This window comes from Uranotaenia lowii, chromosome 2 (assembly GCF_029784155.1).
Source record: "Uranotaenia lowii strain MFRU-FL chromosome 2, ASM2978415v1, whole genome shotgun sequence".
Classification (NCBI taxonomy): Eukaryota; Metazoa; Arthropoda; class Insecta; order Diptera; family Culicidae; genus Uranotaenia; species Uranotaenia lowii.
In genome coordinates this window covers 230,334,355-230,343,774 of record NC_073692.1, presented here as the reverse complement: position 1 = coordinate 230,343,774, position 9,420 = coordinate 230,334,355, and positions in this window count along the sequence as shown.

Here is a 9,420-nt window from a genome sequence, read left to right as displayed (position 1 = left end):
GGCAAACGGCAAAAAAATGAAGACAAACCACGCGGGATCACTGCAGTTAAAAATGGCAGAGGCTTCCTAATAACTTTTTAACCCGACTATGCTGCACGGAAACTTGAAAAAACTGACGGCAAATGTCATATTCGCGTAGCAATACTGTATTGCTACGCCGGCTGTATCACTCCGGTTCGGTGTTGCAAAATACCATGTTTTTCTATCACCCTCAGCCAAAAAGTGTTAGAGCAAGTTCACTGGTTGAGATGGAGTTGGAAATTTCGATGGTTTATTGCGGAAATTGCACCTATTTAGACTCCTGTGCAAATAATTTCCACGCAGAAATATTTTCGCACTGACGCACACATAGACAACCTGTGCCAGTTTTTCAAATCAGCCGTTGCTCGCTTCTGATTTTCGAATCACATTTCCAAACGGCATAATCGTTATTGTTTTTGGTGAAAATTATTATGAAATGCGAACCAAGGAGTTTAATAACGAAAATTGACCGATCAACAAATGAAAAGAAACGAAAAGAAAACAGAATGCATTCTGTACATTCGGGTACAGAATGTAAGTGGAACAAATAAATCATGCATTATTCGGGTTATTATCGAATTACTGAAAAATTAGCCAAAAAATTCTGGATTCACTGACAATTTTTACTGACACACCAGCTAGTCGCATTTGTTTTTAATTCAATTTTATCCAAAGCTGTAAAGAATATCAATATGTGTCATTGTCTATGTATAGGTCTGTGAGCAGATTTTACTGCGCGCAAATTATTTGCACGGGGGTCTAAATAGGTGCAATCTGCGCAGTTTGTTGAAGACGGCAACGGTGCGTATGAAAGTTGATTTTTTGGTAGAAATAATTTGAAGTAACTGAACTCTGATGTTGGTCCTTTTTTTCATATAGTCCCTTTTCAACTTTTTGCACATGATAGTTTATATATAGAATGTGATTGTGTTAGTGAGTGCGGAATTGTTACCTGTCAAATCAGATTCTCTCAATAGTCTAAAAATTCATGCAATTGACAATACATCACATCACAACACATTTGCCGTCCACCGGTGTTGGGAAAATCTGATATTCGAACAGTTTCGCGCTGCAAAATTTGTATCGTATAACACTTTTTGGCTGATGGTGATAGAAAAACGCAATGTTTTGCAACACCGAACCGAGTGATAGAGTCGGCGTTGCAATACAGTATTCGTGCATGAAACGATTCGGTGCTGCCATCTTTCTTATGTTGAAAACCTCAGTTGAGGGGAAAATAAAGGAAATTTAGCAATGTCAGGATTTAAACATAAAGTGGTATTTTCTTTTTAAAAAAATTCTTTTATCACTTGATTGGATACTTATTGCAAAGAAGTAAATCAACTCTTTAAAACTTACAACCAATTTTGTTCATGCCCTTGCCAATCGAATGGGCTACACACTCATCTGGCGCAACCCCTTATAGTGTAGTTTTGACCCGTTATCGGAAAAGACTGGGTTAACTCCTTTTTCATGTAAAGTCCTTGTACCCCTTATTGTGTACACAGCATGTACGTCAAAGCAGAGGTGAAAATTAGTAATGTAAGCATGTAAAATTTACACATTATTTTGGAAGCCCGCTCTGCGATGTCAGCCCTTTGATGTTAGCCCTTAAAGTGTCAGAAGGATGGAAAGAAAATAATAAAAACAAATCAGTTTGTTTTGAATTTCTGTATTCGGCAAGGTATAATTTTCATGCTCCTGTTACAGAATAGGAAAATATTCAATCAACTCAATGAACTGAACTGATCTTTCAGCATTAACCGATTCATTGAATCGTCGAACGAGATCGGTTACGGCAGAAAGAGTTGTATATTCTGAATGACAAGTTAAAAAACTACCCTTTATTTAGTAAGCCAGCTTTTCTAAATAATGTGTAAAATTGACTCGAGGAAACGACACTTTTTTTGACAGATCTCGGCTGTTCGCAATAATGGGTCAATTTTACAAGTTTAAGGTGTTGCGCCAAATGAGTGTGTATCATGCATTTTTAGGGGCAGAGATGCCAGATAGCTGTGTGAATAAATAAATTCGGTTTGTTTGTTTTGTTTGAGCGGTTTTCGGGAGAAGGAAAGTGTTTCATTTTTTTAAATTTGAAACAGGTATTCCGTCGGAACGCCGCCTTTAATGGTTCCATCATCTTCAGAACACGGAACCCTCGCTGTTAATTTGACAAGTGTCCATTATATCAAACGCAGGCGTCGTATCGGGAGTAAAATTCAGCTTCCAATTAATTTTTCGGTCCCAGCGCAACCCGGACAAATTGAAACTTATTCCAACGAAGAAATATCGGAAATTGAATGTTTGTATCAGGTAGCCCGCATAAATGAGGATTGTAACCGAACGATTGCTGAAAAAGTCAAACGACGATTTTATTAAGCGTAAAATAACGTTTGGCAAACGATTATACGAACTGTCAAATACATAGCCTGAATCGTGAATTCTGAATTGATTGTATTTTAAATATGTTGTTAGGTTATGTAACTGTTAAAAACTGTTAAAGCCGTTGTATGGGAGAACTGTTCTATAAACAGTTTGCTGAAGGTTCAAAAATTGTTTAAGAAAACGTTTTCTGAGGATGAAACTGTTATTGTTACAGTTTTATTATAGGAACCTCGTAGCTTAACTTTTCAGGTAAAGGTTTTGTAACGATTCTACATTACGTTCTTCCAACGTTAAGCAAATGATTTATGGAAACGTTTGTGAATGCAACACGCACACATACATAATATTTTGTCAGTTCAATGGAAATTTCGGATTGTTATTTTATTGAAATTCAAATTAACATCAAAATTAAATAATTTTTTTTTGCAAATCGACTTACATTATGTGCATTTTATTGCCTTTCTTACTGAAAATCGAACCTGTTCAGCACTAACTGACCGCAGCGTTCCTGCCTGAAGAAATTTGTGCCGGGAATGTATGAATAACGAAATGCCGTTCAGAGTTTCCGGAACAACCTCCGGCACCCGCATAATGCTCGAAGGGGTCGGCAGGGGACGGTAGTTCAGCTGGAAGCACTCCATTACTCTCCAAAGGTCTAGGGTTGCGCTAAATGTTTCACCGTCCGACATTTTTCGTAGCTGTGAAAAAAAGAACTGGCTAATGCTCAGTATTGAATAATAATTTTAATTGTCTTCTCTTACCTTGAATTTATGATCCGTTATGCTCCACTTTCTCATAGATTCGGAGAAAATCCAAAGCTTTTGTAGAAAACGCGTCTGGTTCGGAAGAAAATTTTTCACTATTCTTTTTCTTGATGTTTTCTTTCTCCTTGACACGCGTTTCGGTCAAAGGTGCCAGGTTTCATGATTTTTCAGGATTTGTCCTGATGTTCGAGAGACCGTTTTGATTTATCAAAAACGCATAAATTGTCCTAATTTTTGAAAAAGGGTCTGTAATATGTCCTGATTTTCATAAAAATATCTAAATTATAGCTGAAATGATGAGGACATCAAACAAATTAATTATAAAATAGTGTAACCGCGGTGATAATCTTTGACTTATATGATTATAAGTGGTGTTTTTAGATGTAAACTGCAGGCCACCTAAGGCTCTGCTCGCGTCAATTGCATAGTTTTAGGCGTCTTCAGTACCTGTATTTCGCCTTTATATATGAAATTTAAGCAGAGCTGCATGTTATTTCCATCAAATCAGTGGTGTCCTTAAAAAATCTCGAATGCGATGTCCTGATTTTTGTCAAAACCACCTGGCACCCCAGGTGGCGGTCACCTTTGGTTTATACGTCAAAATTTGACTAACGCTGTAGGTAATCGTCCGGATTCAATTTCACCATTTATGTATGTTTTACGTTAATCGTTAAAACCAAACAATCACTTTACCTGATGTAGTCACTTTCTACGAAAAGGTAAATGTTTCATTTTAATAATTGTTTTTGTAAGGTTTGACGTAATAGGTACATTAACAGAGATAATTATCAATTTGAGAAACCGTTGATGTATCGTAGAAACCGTTAGATGTAGAGTTTTTTGGTATGCGGGAGGTGTTCTCAAAAGTCGGTAAATTATTTAAAATCAAAACCCATATCCCAAATTTCAGGTTGTGGTGCCGGAATGCACCAAGTTTGGCTTTCGATGGGTTGGATCTCTGATCCCTCTGTTCAAACACGGGCAGGAATGATTCTGCAATCGAAAAGTTCCACAGGTGTGACCTGGTTAGATGTTCGAAGAAAGAACAAGAAAAGAAACGGCCAGAAATATAAGTTTGTTTGAAAAGCTACAAAACAAAAACTCTTTATTTAAATTATATGTAAAACCTTCATATTCGAATAGTCCTTCAAATACCAAAATCACTTTCATGTGTGCTACATTGGTAGAACGTTACAATACCAGTACTATAGAATAACTATAATAACAACTGACTGATCATTTGAATACGTTTTTCATGAGTTTTTTTTTATCTTAAGTGAACTGCAGAACAATCGTCCCATGCAACAGTTCCAAGCAGTAACATATAGTTATGCTTTGAGACATAAATTTGCAATGGTCATAAATTAGACTAAATGACGTCTCGATCATGGCAAACCTAATACAGCTTCTCCAATTTATACGTTTTGTAATGAGAATTGATTACCTAAATCTTTTTTTTTTACCTTAAATGAATAAGTTAAACAAAGTTAAAACAAAAATTTAGTTTTTAATTTTAAAAACAAACTTATTTTTTTGAAGTTATTTGGTTTTAATAAAAGTTTTTTTATTTTTAATTTGAATGACGATTTCATGGAATTAGAAATGTGTCTGAAATACCTATACTTTCTATTTATCACTTTGAAAATGAAAGTTTTTGGAAGAGATAAAAAAAACTTGATCAACTCGTGTTATCAAATGCACTCCAATACAAAACACCTAAATCTGCAGAATATAGTTTAATATTGGAATGCATTATAACTTAAACAATACTTATTCACACATATAAATAATAAAATTTTCATATTGACACTACTATTTCAAGTTAATGATCAAGTAAAATGAATTTGAATTCAATTTTCAAACGGTGAATTCAAAATACAAAAAGTCAGTAAAATTACTGAAAAGCAAATTCTCTTGGCATCGCTGATTGCTTTCGATTTTATACCTTCGTATTCTATCACACCGGTGGACGGCCAACATTTTTGGTCTATATTTCACGATAGAAAAATTCCCATCTGTGCTACAGACGTCAAAATTTCTACCACTTTTTCCCAACACCATTGGACTTGCTCTTATATGATATAAATTTTGCAGCGCGAAACTGTTCGAATATCAGATTTTCCCAACACCGGTGGACGGCAAATGTGTTGTGATGTGTTGTAAACCTTCGAAATTTCTATCTCCATCTCAACCAGTGAACTTGCTCTAATAAGTTTAGAAAAAGTTATAATAGTTATCAGGAATGAATGAAAAAAAAGTTCAGAAATTAAACATACTTTTATTTCAGAACGTTATTTCATCACATCTGATAATCAATTTAATAAGGCCTCACAATATGTTCGGCAAAAAAATTATGAAAAAAAAAATCAAACTATCGGTTCAATATTAAATTACTTATAAATGAGATTCGTTTTTAAATTTGACATCAAGTATAACAAATAAGCATGTCTAAGATTTGTTGATATTATTATTTAATAATTTAATAATTTAATAATTTAGACATGAAAAGTACATTGTTTGAGTGAAGTATATAGTTTAATATTAAAGTAATAATAATTTTGTATGATGAATGCTGATTTTTTTTATTAATTAACTTACCTTTGTGCATTTTTTCAATTGAATCAATCCAAAAATAACAAAGAAAACCAAAAAATATTAGTCAACTTTCAAGTCGATTTGCCATACCTTGACGGCTTAACACAACCAAAACTCGCTCATATATGATTATTCAACTATTTTTTATGAATGTTAAGTTGAAAAAAAATTAAAACTGACCATTTTTCATTGATAAATTCACTTTTAAAAAAAGCTTGTTTTTCAATACCATTTGAAAGCACTGACTTCAATCACATAATACTCACCTTGAGAACACATTTCAAAAAATAAAAAAAGCAAAAAAAGAATCTTGAATAGTTTCTCGATCTTTCCCTTTCACCAGTTTTTGTGAAAATTCGGCAGGTGTTTCATAATTTCACTTTTAAAAGCGTTGATTCCATACATCATTTGTTTACATTTTCCTTCACTCTGTTCAGCTGTCAAAATCCAGTGCGCCCGACCCCCATATTGGTCATATTGGTACCAAATTTTAAAATATAGCCGAAAAGATCTAGGATTTCGGCATCGAATACTTTGTACAACACATATATTCAACAAGCAGCAGTTCAGCACAATTTGTTTCCGTAAAACCCCATTCTGTCTGATGGTTCAAGAGTATAGTTTGTGTGTAAAGTGTTGTTTGTACTTTGTGGTCACTGATCCGTTGGAACAATGTTCACCGCCCGTTGAATTCGCATCTGTGATATCTCCAAATCCAACATATTCATCAACGTTTATCCCTCTTTTCAAGGGCCTAGTTTCTTCCTTTTAACACCACGACTCTCCGCAGAATCCGGAAGGAAAAGAAAAAGTCAGATACAATTTCTCCCCGACACAATATCGCATGACATTTTATTATCGACGGAATAATCGGTTCATCGCTTGTGGGGACAATTTTGTTATTTTTTTTAATGTCTTCGAATCTTCAGAATCTGCGCCCTTTGACAGTAAACTATACTGCGGTATTTATTAGGCAAAAACATAGATTCTATTACTGATTCATCCAGTATTATCTGAAGTTAAATTTGACATCAGATATGGTACATGTCTCCTGATTCCACTCTCCGATCCATATTTCGATAAAGGATTTTCGGAGTTAGATCACGTATTGTCTATATTAAAAAAATTAGCTCACCAAACTTATAAGTTCACTTAAACTGCCGGTAACTGATTTAGAATCTTTACTCGAATTTCATAACAAATATTACCACTCAGGACTTTGAAAAAATAACAAATATTTAGTAAGGTCTACAGGACAAGACTCCATATTCTGGATCCATATTAGATTTAGTTTTATGAACTGTACCTACTTACAGAGTAAGACTTCGGTTTATTCTATAGACTCTAGGAGAACTGAATTAAGATTTAGATATCGCATTTACGAGCACAATCTCGGGTTCCAATTAAGGATTCATGTTTCCACTTCAAATGCAGTTGTTCTAGGTTTCAATTCTACAACTCAGATTTGGTCTCGCTTTAAATAAAATGATTTTCATTTGATCCATTTTGAAGAGTTCTATTTAATAAATCAAGCTACAAATTCAGCTTGAATTTCAATCTCAGGCTTAATGATCATATTTCTAAGATTTTATATTGTCTGAAATCTCAAGTTCCGATATTTGAGCCTTTCAACCCGTGTAATTTTGATAAAAGAATCATTCAACTTACAACTTCCACGAACAGGTCAAGACAAGATTCATATTTTTTAAATTATTAAAAAGTTTAAAATTTAAAAAAGTTTCGAATTTTCTATGTTTTGATCATCTTTATCATAACTCACAAGCTTCATGCTTGTATCTCGAATTCTAATAAATCAAATGGTATTTCAAACCTAGGTTTCAGATTTGTAAGTAAACTTACTGGGACTTTTCAGTTTCATAAGCATAAGTTCCACAGGCTCAGAATAAATTTACATCGCAGCTTCCACATTTTTAGATTTACAATCATATACTATGATTCAGATTAAGAATTCATATTTATAGGTACACTATGATCATAGCTCACAGGCTCAGATTAGATTCATATGTTAGACCCTAGTCAAATGAATTTTCGGACTGTTCGTCAAACATTTCCAGACTGAACTAGTTGCCAATATGATATTCCAATTCACATGTCACTAGGATATGTTGATAAAATTAAACTTTCAACTTCCTGGTGGTTTGAAGAACAGGTTCAGGTTAAGTTAATATTTCTGAACGTTTCTGGTTTACAATCAAAATGAGTTTTCGAATTCAAATTAAGTTTTTGTATTTAAATGTAATGTTTTTTTACCTTTAAATTAATTCGTTTCGTGTTTTATATTATTTAATGTTCCGATTATGATAATCATCTTCATCAGAACTCACAGGCTCGGTTCGTATTTCAAATTCTAATCCTAAATGAATGTAAATTCTTTTTTTTTTGTAAAGTAAATCAATGTCAATGTTATTTCAGGACCAAACACAGATTTTTGAAATTAAGATTCTAAGACATTTTAGTACATTGTCGCTTCCAGACTCTAATTTGTTATTTAATAATCGCCACATCTTATCTTCCAATTTCCGAACGTTATTCCAGATTTACAACGAGATGCAACTGTTACTATTGAGATTAAGATCCTCAACTCAGATTTATTTGTTCTTGATTCAAAATCCAGATCACACTATGATCATCGCTCACAAAGTTAGATTAAATTCCCATTCTACACCCAAATCAGATTAACTTTTCGGGACCTGTTCAGGGTTCGATAAAGCTCGATAATGATTCCGTTCCACTCCGAATATTCTATTACGATTCAGTTTAAGGATTAATAATACATGCAGTTACAGTTCTAGATTCCAGGTTTAGGTTTCGTATTTACGATCCAGTTTAAAATTATAGATTTAATCTTAAAACTCTACACCCGGTAAGTTGATAAACAAACAGAACTTTCAACTTCCAATTATTTATTACGAATAGGTTCAAACGAAATTCAAATTTCTGAACGTGATTTCTTTTTTTTCACAATCGGAGCAATTTGGTAAATTCAATTTAAGAATTCGTTATTAAGATCCTTTTTTATAAGGTTTGATATTATTGTCTTAATAACTCCTAGCTCATCATAGTTCATAGGCCAGGCTTAGTTTGTATTTAAAATTGAGCAGTCAAAAATGATTTCCGAATCAGTTTCAGATTTGTAAGTAAATTTCCTAACTCAGATTCTAAAACATGTGAGTCCCATTATTGATTTCAGGCTCAGATATCTCATTCTAAATTCGCATCAATGAATTGATGGTTCTTTTGATAAATGTCAATGTGCTTACAGGTATTGTCCTCACAGGGTTATCCCACTCGAGAAATTACTTTCTCGGAAGAATTCCTCACGAAGAATGTCTTTGAAGTCATTAGGGGAATGTTATAAGAAATGTTTTCGGATAATGTCCTCTCATGAAAGGCTTCCTCACGTGAAATGTCTTCGTAGAATTTATTTATCCTCGCAGAGATTTGGAGAGTGTCAATATCCTCACAGAGATTTTTACGATTCCTAAAATTTTCTCTCTGGAAAGATTTCCTCACGGAGAATGTTTTCACAGAAAAATTTTAAATATCCTCACAGGGATTTTTTTAATATATATTTTTAGAGATTTTTTTTTTTTTAAATATCCTCACAGGGAGTTTGTTTCTTAGAATGTCCTCG